The 12,116-nt window shown below is 38.6% G+C and overlaps 1 non-coding gene across 1 annotated transcript; it reads left to right on the top strand.

The window, feature by feature from the left end:
- The first annotated feature begins 11,838 nt into the window (after positions 1 to 11,838).
- Positions 11,839 to 11,910, top strand: trnae-uuc (transfer RNA glutamic acid (anticodon UUC)). Its single transcript has one exon. It is a non-coding gene; the product is annotated as a tRNA-Glu (tRNA).
- The last annotated feature ends 206 nt before the right edge of the window (positions 11,911 to 12,116 follow it).

The raw sequence follows: 12,116 nt of genomic DNA on the forward strand, positions 1-12,116 counted from the left end.
GGGAAATACAACAATAGCCAGAAATATAAGTGTTTGATAAGAAGATTGACACCTCTCTCCTGTCTGTATGCTAAATGCTGCAGCCAGGATAAGGCAGCTTAGTTTGGTATAAATACTCCTCAGAACAGATAAGAGTCTTGGGCTGTCCTCAGTCCAGAAGTCATTCTATATGAACAAGGACTGAAGAATGATCATAAGAGATTTGAGATATGCCCTGTTATTCTTGCTCTGAGGAGTGAGGAGGCTGCTGTAGGAGCCATGAGCAAGGATAAACATAAAGCATCCTTCAGCTTATGGACCAATGCACCCCTTTATCAGAAATCAGCTAGTGATAGGATGCTTCGGATGAAGGATAAGAGGAAAAGACATCTCATGTCGGTATAAAACAGTTTTCTTGATTCCTCTGTTGTCGCATTTTACGTGGGTGGGACTAGGACACAAGGAACAGATACAAGTGAGGGAAACATGGATGCAATTAAGGGAACTGGGATTTGCACCTAGCCTGCACAATGCACGAATGATGCAATGTGAAAATTCACCTCACTTAAGTTCACTAGTTAACACATTAAAGCTCTCACTGTGCTCAACCTAATAGACACATGCTGCACTCCCTGTAAAACCACAAGCTGTCATTTGTCCCCATTGGTTTTTGTACAGATTAAATAAATGAGACATATTAATTTGTGAGCTCTACTAGTAGGTGAATTTTGTCACCTTTCGATAGAGTCAAGCTAGCTAGTCTTGGGTAACTAGAGTAACTAGCTGCTGGCTGTGGTGTCCTGTTTATTGGATAAACATATGAAAGTGGTATCAATCTTCTCATTTAACTCTCAACTGAAAAAAGAGCTTTTCTCCTAATGTTGAACTATTGCTTTAAGTGCTTTGTGACAGGCTGAAGGCTTGTTATCTGGTTTCTTGTTCTTCCATAGTGTTTACACTGACAGAAGCTGGCTCAGGCGCGAGTGGGTGGAAAGAAATCTGTGTGTGCATGTAGTCTGTGTGTGATTCACACCTGGTAAATGACTGTTGACCGCAGAAAAATCTCAAATCACATGTAAAGGAATACTGATGTCATTTTAAAATGGTTCCTCTAAAGCCCTGGCTCTTCATGAAAGACCTAACACAGCTGTGAAAATTGGGAGATGTTGTTCTGAAGAATGCTATCGAGCTTCTCTCTGATAACAAGTACAAGACAAGTGAAAGGCGTGACAGAAATGTAGGGCCTTGACCTTTGCTACATATTTTCAGCCCAGAGGAACAAAATCAAAATATGTCCAGAAAAACATCCTCAGGGATTCAAGACCACCAAGAAACAATAGTATCTCTCTGTCCTGTGGGAATAATGTGAGACATTTTACTTGAGTGAAAACACAGACCCGTGGAGACTGTTGAACCATGGCAGACACATCCTGTAGCATCATTTCATGGTGTTGAAAGAAAAGGCAGCCTAACCTGATAATGATGGCTTTTGTTTTGCCCTTTTCCAGTCAGCAAATTCAACATTAAGTATTGAAAGTCAAGTATAGTAAAATACTCCCACAGTAACAGAAATACAAAGCATACAAATTGTTTAGATGACAAGTTGTTCATAGGTTCAGTAGTGGACCATTTTTTGACAGGGACAGGGGCACTACATCAGTATCTTTCAAAGCGTTTAGTGACTTCTGTCAGCAACACCTCTCTTAACCTTTGGAGATGCTCTAATCATCACATTTTCCATCTGCACTTCTGAGAGTGGATCCAACACACCACATTAAGTGGCTTTTGTTTTAGGAAAGTTATTTCTCTTCACATACCACCCAGAATAAAAAAAAAAAAAAAGATTTTTTAGTTGCCCTCTGTGGTCCCTTGAGAATAAATAGATTTTTCCATCTATTCGGAGGCGTTGTTGTTCCACTGACCCCATTTAATATTAGTGATTTAAATGGAGCAGTTACTGTGGGTGTAGGTTCACATTTTGTGCCACAGCTGAGAAGTGAAAATGCTTCCTCTAAACAGATCAGAAATATTTGAGACACACAGGGCATGACTGTCACACATGCTTCTCAAAATCCATCTGTTGAAATGGAAATGGTCTAATGAGTCGCCGAGTAAAAGAAAAAGAAAAAAGTAAAACAGGTGACAAAGTCAATTTGGAGGCATTTCTTAAAAGGTCACTTGAGGATGACATGAATAGCCTGGGGTTTAGGTGACCTGTGCAGAGACGCAGGTGGACTTGCAAATAGAAAACAAATTGCTCACCATGAGAAGTGACATTGTTTCTGTGCACTGTGGGAGATCTAAGAACCAATATTCACAGCCTTTTAAACAGAAAATTGGAAATGGTTCACATCCTTCTGTTTCATGTTCGGATTGCTCGCGGACACAAATATGGTGACAGTAATGTAACTGTCACTGAAGCAAATATCTGGTGAACACAACACATTTGAGATCTGGGAGGACTGAAGTGATACTGTCCGAGAGGAATGCACCTGCCACAGTCACAGATATAGCCTACTGTAGCTGCTGCTCAGCAGACAACATGCGTTTCTAACATGATGAGCTATATGCAAGTTCGATTAACTGGGAGAAAACCAAAGAAATAGAACTCTTGGGTATGCTTCACTGGAAATCATTGTGAAAGCAGAGCCTCCCACGGACCACTTTTTTGGTTACCCTCACAGTCACAAATGATCAGCTGTTTTGGAAAAAAGCTGCCAGTGTATTACAGTTGACTCTAAGTCTAATGATGACTGTAAAAAATTGTTCAAGAACATGATTTTAAAAATCTTTCCAGCGAGGACATGAACAATCAATGCGAGGAAGCAGTTTTACATGTATTATATTGTAGACTCCACCAGACATTATGAACAAAGACTGGATGAGGCTGTTATCAAATCTTTAACAGGCTTCACACACTGAGGCCTAATGGTTGATACGGTGGTGTGACCTCATCATCCTATGAAACATGATGAAAACCAAAACAGTGAATGTAGAAAACAGCTTCCTGCAGGTCACCCTAATTTAGGTCAATGTAAAACCATCATAGACTGTTATGACAGAGTTCTTAATTAACCTACATGCTCTAAACATGCAAATAGTCTGCAAAGAAACACATTCTCTTACCAGAAGAGATCAGTCCAGTAGGACGTTTTCCCATCATTAATTTCAGTGTTATACATCTGATCTGAATCTGTTTAACTAATTAACTGCAACAGACTACTTTTCCTGTTAAAGTAAAACTGTTTAGTTTAGGACTTGGGGAAATTAGGAATTTTCATACTCAGCTTTTCATCCACACACTTACAGTATCTTTTATGAGTTTCAGTAAAGTTTCAGATTCTGTTCTCCACAAGGGATGCGCTCATCTGCTGTTATTAGAGAAGTTTTGTCAGGCTGAGGGACAGAGACAATAAACATTCCACTTGTCTTCCCTGACACTGATGGGCAGGTTCCAGGAAAACATTTGTTACAAATCATGAACCTCGGTTGTCATTTTATGACCCGTGACAACAGACAATATTTTTTGTACTCTTATGTTTTAAAACAAGTCTACAGACATGCAGAGCTCTTTGAGGCTGTAATTACAGTTAAATGCTAACACCAGCGTGCCAACATGCTCACAATGACTAACACGCTGATGGTAAAGCAGCTATCACTGTTATTTTAGTATGTCAATGTATCAAATGACAGTGTGAGCACAACAGCTCCCAGAAACCAGTGCCAGTCGATTGCCCCCTGGTTGCAGTAGCTCATAAATCCTGCCCTCTCCATGTTAACAGAGGGAACATGAACCAAAATAAAAACTCCAAGTACAAATCAAATATATTTTTCCCAGATGTAATTTCTGTCATTTTTGGCAAAATGTAATAAGCTATTTGATGATACAGAAGTATATTTCAAATGATTTGATAGCTTTGATCAGTGGTCTGATGCTGTCACTCCACTTCTGGTTGCTACTGCACAAAATCTGGTTGCAGAATGCCAAGACAGCAGCTGTCGTGTTCGTGATATTTTGGCTTCACTTTTGCACAGCGGAGGGAAGTGGTGACACGTTGTCAATATTTATATACAATCTGTGGGTTAGACAAATTAAAATTTTGATCTGTTGATTGGCATGTTCTCCCTGTGCCTGCATGGGTTCTCTCTGGGTACTCCAGCTTCCTCCCACATTCCAAAAAACATGCAGCGACTCTAAATTACCCGTAGGAGTGAGTGTGGGTGTGTGTGGTTGTCTGTCTGTATGTAAGTGCAATAGATTGCAATAGACTGGTGATCTGTCCAGGGTGTACCCTGCCTCTCACCCGATGTCAGCTGGCCCCCCACCTCCCCCGTAACCCTGTTCAGGATAAGTGGTATGGATGGATGGATCTGTTGACTGGGCTCGAGGAAACTTTAAGGCATCACAGAAGTTAGGACATGAATAACTGAACAAATGTCAACCTCATGTTGGTCTCAGATAAGATGTCAGGGGATCATCCTCTGGGCACAATGAGTAGCCAAATGAAAATTTCATTGGCATATATTGAGGGATGTTGCTATTATGGCTTAAAAAATAAGGAACCTAACAAAAGAGTTGCAGTATCTACAGCATACAACAAAACCAAGTACAGTCTATTGCAATATCATTCAGATGTTCAGTGATTCATATTGTACCATGTTACAGTAAAGAAAGACTACGCTGAAAATATGGGCACCAAAGTGCAACAGATGTCAATTTACAAGTGATTACTGCAACATGATTATTATTATATTTCCATTTAAGCCAAATTAGATGAACACGGTTGTAAAATAGTTACCAGTGAATACCACAGCTTTGTCAGTTTGCTGTGTCTATTGGAACATAGCTCTACATAAAGAGGCTTTGCCTGAACAAGTAAGAAACCAGCCTGTAAGACCTCGTAAAGAAGGGAGAAGGTACAAGAGCATCTGTAGGCTACTGAACATAAGCTGAGATACAGCTGCAGGAAGAGCCACACTACCAAAAACAGAAGGCACAGTGGACGTCCTCAAGAAATGACTCCACACCCAGTTCGCTATTTTCACAACCTGGTATTGGCAAACAGGCAGGTAAGTACTTCAGGTTTGGTACAAGGAGTATCTGTGACCACACAGCCTGAAAGACATTGCATGTAGTCAGCCTCTACAGGCAGCATCAAAAAAGAAACTGCTGCTCACAAAATGGCACAAAACTGCAAGATTAAACCATCATCATGAATAGAAGCTGATGAATACTGGCAAGGTAGTCATTTGTCAGATGGAACCAAAATAAATGTGTTTAGATTCAGGTGTGGACGTGGCCACTGTTGGGGAGTAGTTTCACTATATCTATGTAATTCATTGATTAATTTATTTTTGGGCAGTTTTGTACTTTTTAAATTTTCTTTTTATTGCAACACAAAATAACACATTTACAGGACAAAGCACATAACATACTACATGAGACAAATGAGACAACAGACATTAACAAAAGAGGCAAAGGGATTATTAATTGAGGGTATTGAGTTGTGTGTGTGTGTAGTGTGTGTGTATCCAACTCTATGCAGACTGATATTCATTACTTAAGGGAAAATAGAATTAAACCAAATAAACTAGGAAAGTGGAGGGGGTATAAATGTAAAGGAATGATTGTAGTAAGAAAATAACAAAGAAGAAAAGGGGAAAAAGTAAAAGCAATATCAATCATATACTCTATACTTTTCCATTCACATACTTATGTATACACTCAGATATATATGTAAACACATTCATAAGACAAAAATAAGTGAAATTAACATATCAGTAAATGATTAGAAAGGGGGGGTAATATTCTCAGTTAATTTGGTTTGATAGGTGTGATACTCAAAACAGAACCATGGACCATGAGGACTAGTGACAGTAACCATAATGAAGTAAAAAGCAGCTTGTTATATTTTTAGGAGTTTGTGGGAATGTGCGTGGCTTCTGCCTCAGGTATCTGGTTTAAGTTAAAAGAGATTAGAAATGGATTCCAAGTGTCAGTAAAAGTTGGTATATTATTCTTATGGGTGGATGATATTTTCTCTAGTGTGATGTATTCTATGAGAAGGTTGGTACATTGGTTGATATGTAATGAGTTTTTAGATTTTTAAGATTGTTTTCTTGATGATAGTTAGTGAGATAAGAAGTGGGTTTTTATATTTAATTGGTAGCTGGTTGACTTTTGTGCCATTACCGAGCAGGCAGAGTGACGGGGATGGGGGGATTCTACAGCTCAAGATGGTGGAGAGTTTCACTGTCACCACTACCCAGAGAGAGTAAATGGGTTGACAGGTCCAAGTAGCATGAAGGTAATCATCAGCACAACCCAGAGTGCATTGTGAGCAGGTATCTGTATCAGTGAAACCCATTTTAAACATTTTACCTCGTGTGATGTGAGTCTTGTGAATAGTCTTATATTGTATAAGCTGTAAGTTTATATTGATAATCACGGAAAAGATTCTTATTACAGATCTTGGTCCAGAAGTCAAGGCTGGGGGGAGCGACAAATCTGTATCCCATTTAGTCATTGGTATTGTTATTGTTCTATCTGTATTTGACATTAGTTCATAAAGTTTAGATATTATCTTCTTTGACTTTATAAATTTCATTATTTCCTCAGCTAGCATGGAAGGTTGCAGGGTGTTGTTGATTATATTGAACTTTGATTTAATTATGGATTTTAACTTTTGGTACTGGAGAAATTCTCCTCTCCCGGCTCGGTACTTCTGGACTAATGTATTAAATGATATAAACTGGTTGTTTTCAATTAGATGATGAAGGTGAGTTATTCCTTTGTGTTGCCATGTTGGAAAGTAGATGGGATTGTTATGCAGTTGAAAGTCAGCGTTGTGCCAAATTGGAGTGTATCTACATGGTGTTAATGATGATGTAGTGGTTTTGTTTGCTTTCCACCAGAGTTGCAGAGATTCTGATGTTTTTGAAATAGTTCATTTTCTTGTATGTAATTAATTTAATAATATTTTGCAGTAGCTTGTTGGTAGTTCAGCTACATTTGTGCTTGCATAGTGATTCAAGTAGATAAATAGTTTTTTTTTGCCATTTTTGTGTCATTAATTACTAAAGCTACAAACAGCTTTGAGCCCTAAAAGGAAAAGAATGAATTTTATTTTTATTCTACAGTGCTGCATGTGAGCAGCTTTTCATCACCAGCACAAACATTTTCAATGCCAAACTCAACCACCACCTGGATATGAGCTTTGAGAGGCACCTGTGTGTCGTACAAACAAGAGATTCTGCTCTGACAAGTAGGATCGGTCCATTATTTAGAGCAGTGTTCAAGGTGTTCACACTGTCTCACAAGGAGCAATTTGGAGACTGTTTTAGGTGGTAAGACTGTACAAGTCATATGTTACAGAACTGACAAGACAAGTCCTTTTTTTTTTACCAGTGCTCAAGTCAGTCAAACAGTCTAAAAAAGTTAAATATTTCTCTCTTTACTGTTTTGGCTGTAGCCAGATAAAGCAAAATCCAGATTTGTTTACAAGAAAAACATAAAGTTCCTGGTAAATTTCCTTCTTGTGAAAAGCCCAGATGGGACAGTTTAGTTTAGGACAGCTTTAGGTCTCAGGTTATAAACTCATCTGAGAGGCATTTTTGCTGGCATGTGACTCTTTTGTACTTTGTTATAATTTTGTATGTACATTTTCAATTTGATCATTTTTAAAAAGCAGTTTGAGCTACCTTTCCTAAGTAGCTTTAACTAACCTACTACTTTCCAAGTTTGCCTAACACTGGCCAGGAGCATATAGACATTTCCTGACCATCAGTTATGGCAGTAGGTGCTGACTGACTGTTGCTTCATAACAGATGACTTTTGTTGTGAGTGAATAAAATTTGTCACAGTGAAGAAGCACTCTCTACGGTAAGATTAAAAAAATCTCATTCTGACTAGAAATGTCAAATTTTGGTTTGAATCAGTTCCAAATGAGGGACGAAATGTACTGATTTGTGAATTAAAAAGGTGGTAGAGAGGAAATAACTACAAATACCCAGAGTGCATTCTATTTTAGCAGCACCCACATTAAGCAGTTCACACCAGCGGGGGGGGGGAACACCTTGTTCAAGAAACACAAGAGAAAGAAAGTTTGTCTGACAAACAAAACTCTTTCAAAGAGGTGCTCTAGAGGGTTAAAAGGCAACACCACTAAATTTAATAGTAATATGTGCCTCTGTTTATGGAGCCAGCACCATGTCTAATAACATCACTAGGGCTCTAAAATGATTTTTTAATTATTGCTATCTACATTAGAGTTTGCATCACCTGGGATTATGCACTTGACTAAGTCATTTCTTCAGCCAGGAGACAATTTACAGGGGATAAGGTTCAATGGGTAATTTTGATTTGAGAGCTCAAGAAAATGGATCCACTAATGCAATGCTCCAGCAATAGGTTCTGTTTCATAGAAATCCCATTCCCAAATACAGTCTGAACCTTCCAGGGCCACAGATACATGAATGATAAAATGAGTATGATCAGGTTGCCAAGCAGTAGGCCTGACAAAACCTGATGCATTAATATTGCTGCTGCTCTCTGTGGCTTTCTTAGTGCATTTCCATCTAGTTTGCTCCTTCTGGACTAAACAGAGAAAAACTGAATCCCTACGCTATTGATTTACTAGTTGCATCTTTCTTTATACAGCCAAGAATAAGCAGAGTGTATAAATGGTCACTTGATTACTGTCTGCAGCATATGTCCACTGCTCTGTACAGTGCCAGTGTGCACACTGGATATAGAGTCTGAAAATGCTGTCGGCTTTGTTTTAACCTTTGCTCTCTGTAGTATAATTTGACGGAATGTTTTGATCAGTGAAATAACAGTTTTACTGTTATGGCAATCGTGGCTATTTAAAGACAACCACAGTAATTATATTTTACAGGCAGTGTTTGATTGATCAGTAATATAATTATTTACGTATTGGTATTGTAAACCTTCAGTGAAAGGGAGATAATGTTTGTACATTATAAATGGCAAACCTTGTACAATAATAAAACCATGGCTGCAGCTGTTGCCCATGAAATTATGCATGTCATAAATTTCACTCAAAATAATATTTTAACAAATAAAGCGAAAAGGATTATGCTGGGCTTTAACCTATCATTCACAAACTTCTGAACTAATTAAACTGACATGGATTTTCTATTTGTAGCCTGATTACTTTTGACCTTGTGTTGTATGTTAATTCAACAAATGGAGTTGAGTGGTGAGAAAAAAAGCATAAACATTTCATCCAGATGAACATACAAAAAAGTCATTTACCTGGCATGAATATGCAGATGCTATCTGGGTCATAGACATAATGATTTCCCTCTGTCTGGCATCAGTCCTGACAAGCCAGACACAGAGGTGGAGGACGCCTACTCTGACTGTGGAACATGATGTGACCATACTCACTAGGACCATTCTTGTCATTGTCAGGGCTCCTGCTCATCTAAACACAAAACACCCATTTAGATTACACAACAAGGTACATTTGTTTAATATGATGTATCAGCTCAGTGGCCTTCCATGTGTTGGTAAATCTGTAATTAACTTAGATGATTACAGTATCTACATGAATGCTGCCAATAAATTAAAATAAAAAGGCACATTTTCCATTATGGTTATTTAGTGCAACACCAAGTAACCACAAAAGATGCACTGTGGGAATAATCAGATTGTTTTACAACGAGGACATCTGGGGCTTCTCTGTCCCGTTTATTGCTGAAGCAGCTATAATCCATGCTTTTTAAATCAGCAGTGGGTCATGACTACTTACATGCAAAAGAGTGATGAATTCAGAAAATGATCACTTGACTCTGCTTTTCCCCTGGGGGATAGATTGAAAATGTAATTATTTTTATGCATCTTGTGTATTCTTTGTTCTTTACTCGTAATGAAAGCAACACAAAATAATGACCAGAGACTGAGTGAAATGTATTTATTTATTACTGCTTGGAGAATAGCAGTTAACATGATATCTGATGATTCCACAGGAGTTTTCGGCTATATGCAGGATTATGGATTTGCTACTACTGAGTATGAAGCTTGTCTCCCATGACTGTTTGTTCCCCTTTTTGTTGGCCTTCTCGAAGGTCATGTGTGATGAGCTGCACAAACCCATGCTGAACTGAACTTTTAATTTTGAGCTAGTTTTTATTTTTATGTTTATATATTGTAGAGAGTAAATACACTGATACAAAATCTTATACATACTGTATTGTTTATAGAAATTCTTTACAAGCAAATAATTATAAGTCAATCAGGAACTGATTAATGGTGTTTGGGTCTGTGGGAACCGTTTTCATTTTTTATCAAAAGAAAAAGATACGAGTAATTCTTTTTTCAAGCTCAGACTCATTGGCCTTGACTAATTTTGTGTGAAGAGCATATATCAAAGCACATTTTCAATGACCACACACTGCACTGTGTGCATATTAGATGTTAGTAGCAATTCATGACTGGGAGTATGGATTCCACCTTCAGTCTGCTAGTGTGAGTCTATCCTGGTTTCAGCCACCATTGCTGTCAACAGCACCTGGAACAAGTCTCTGTACCTGTGGGGCAGGCACTGAATTAGTGTTTAGGGAGTGTCTTAAAATGGTGTAAAGAATGTATGGCTAAACAAAGTTCTTCAACAAAACCTCTGAGGACACTGTTTAATATCATTAAAATGTTAAATGTGTCGGCAAGCCTGTAAAAACAGGTCCCAGAGAGAGCCAAGGAGCACAGGACAGCTTTGCACTCCCATATGGTCTAGCGGTAAGGATTCATGGCTCTCACCCCGGTGGCCAGGGTTCAACTCCCGGTATGGGAATATACTTTTGTGGGGTGACTGGGGTTCAGTGAGTAGAGTGATTGTGTCCCAAATGGGGGGTGGTTGAAGGTTCCAATCACAATGTCTGCCTCTTAATAATTCTGACCTGAATATGCAGTGCTTTAAAAACACCTTACAAAATTAGAAATTGACAATAATTAAAACAGTGTTTGAAGCCATAAGTCAGTCACCTAAGTCATTTGGAGTCAGAGGGATCCAAGAGATGAGATTTATATTACAGTAACTGTAATTTTAAGAGGGCTATTTTGAAAACACACAGGGCACTTGTTTTAACTTAATAGGTTTCTCTGCTCAGTTTCAGTCACTGAGAGAAGGATAAATAGAACAATCAGACAAGAATTACAGAGCTGAGGACATTATCACCACCACACCCTGCAGCCTTTATGTTATGACAAACATTCTTTGCAGAAATAGTTGTCATACCATTACTATGAATAGTAACAACATGACACGTAGCAAATCAACTAAATAACCTGTCATGGTTACGCTCTTAAGGAGCAAACAGCACCAAGAGAGCATGGCAATTATTTACCATTGTAACCCCAAGCACTGCATTACACTGTATTTCTGCAGGAGTGTAGCTGACATACAGAAATATTCATATACCTTCAGGTATTTGGCAGGGACATTTCTTTGTTAATGTAAAGATACTAGTGTTCTAGTTCTCCCTGTCTGAGTGAAAAGCATGTAGCTCCAGCACATAGAATATCTCTGTTATGTCACTAACAGTATAGGAGTGTGTGTTTGAGTTCTTTCACATTTTTGCAGTTACAGCCACAATTTATATAATTTAAACTATCTTTGTACTTTGGTTAGAATATTCTTAGCACTTTAACTATTCAGTCACATTATGAGGTCTCCCAAACAACTCGGTCCCACTTGGGATGTATTGTAATAACGTCTGTGAACTTTCTATCTGGCACCTCGTTAGGTAAAATTTTATATCATCCAAAAGTGAAGCAAAACTATAATGACTCCTCATCAGCCTCAGCTAGTTTAATGTTAGCATGCTAACACACTAAAGGCCCATATGGTCTAGCGGTTAGGATTCCTGGTTTTCACCCAGGTGGCCCGGGTTCAACTCCCGGTATGGGAATGTACTTTTGGGGGGTGACTGGGGTTCAGTGAGTAGAGCTGTTGTGTCCCAAATGGTGGGGGGTGGTTGAACATTCTTATCACAATGTCTGCCTCTTAATAATTCTGACCTGAATATGCAGATCTTTAAAAACACCTCACAAAGGTAGACCGTCAGTCCCATATGCTCTAGCGGTTAGAATTTCTGGTTTTCACCCAGGTGGCCAG

The sequence above is a fragment of the Monopterus albus genome, unplaced genomic scaffold (assembly GCF_001952655.1).
Source record: "Monopterus albus unplaced genomic scaffold, M_albus_1.0 scaffold61.1, whole genome shotgun sequence".
NCBI classification, from domain to species: Eukaryota; Metazoa; Chordata; class Actinopteri; order Synbranchiformes; family Synbranchidae; genus Monopterus; species Monopterus albus.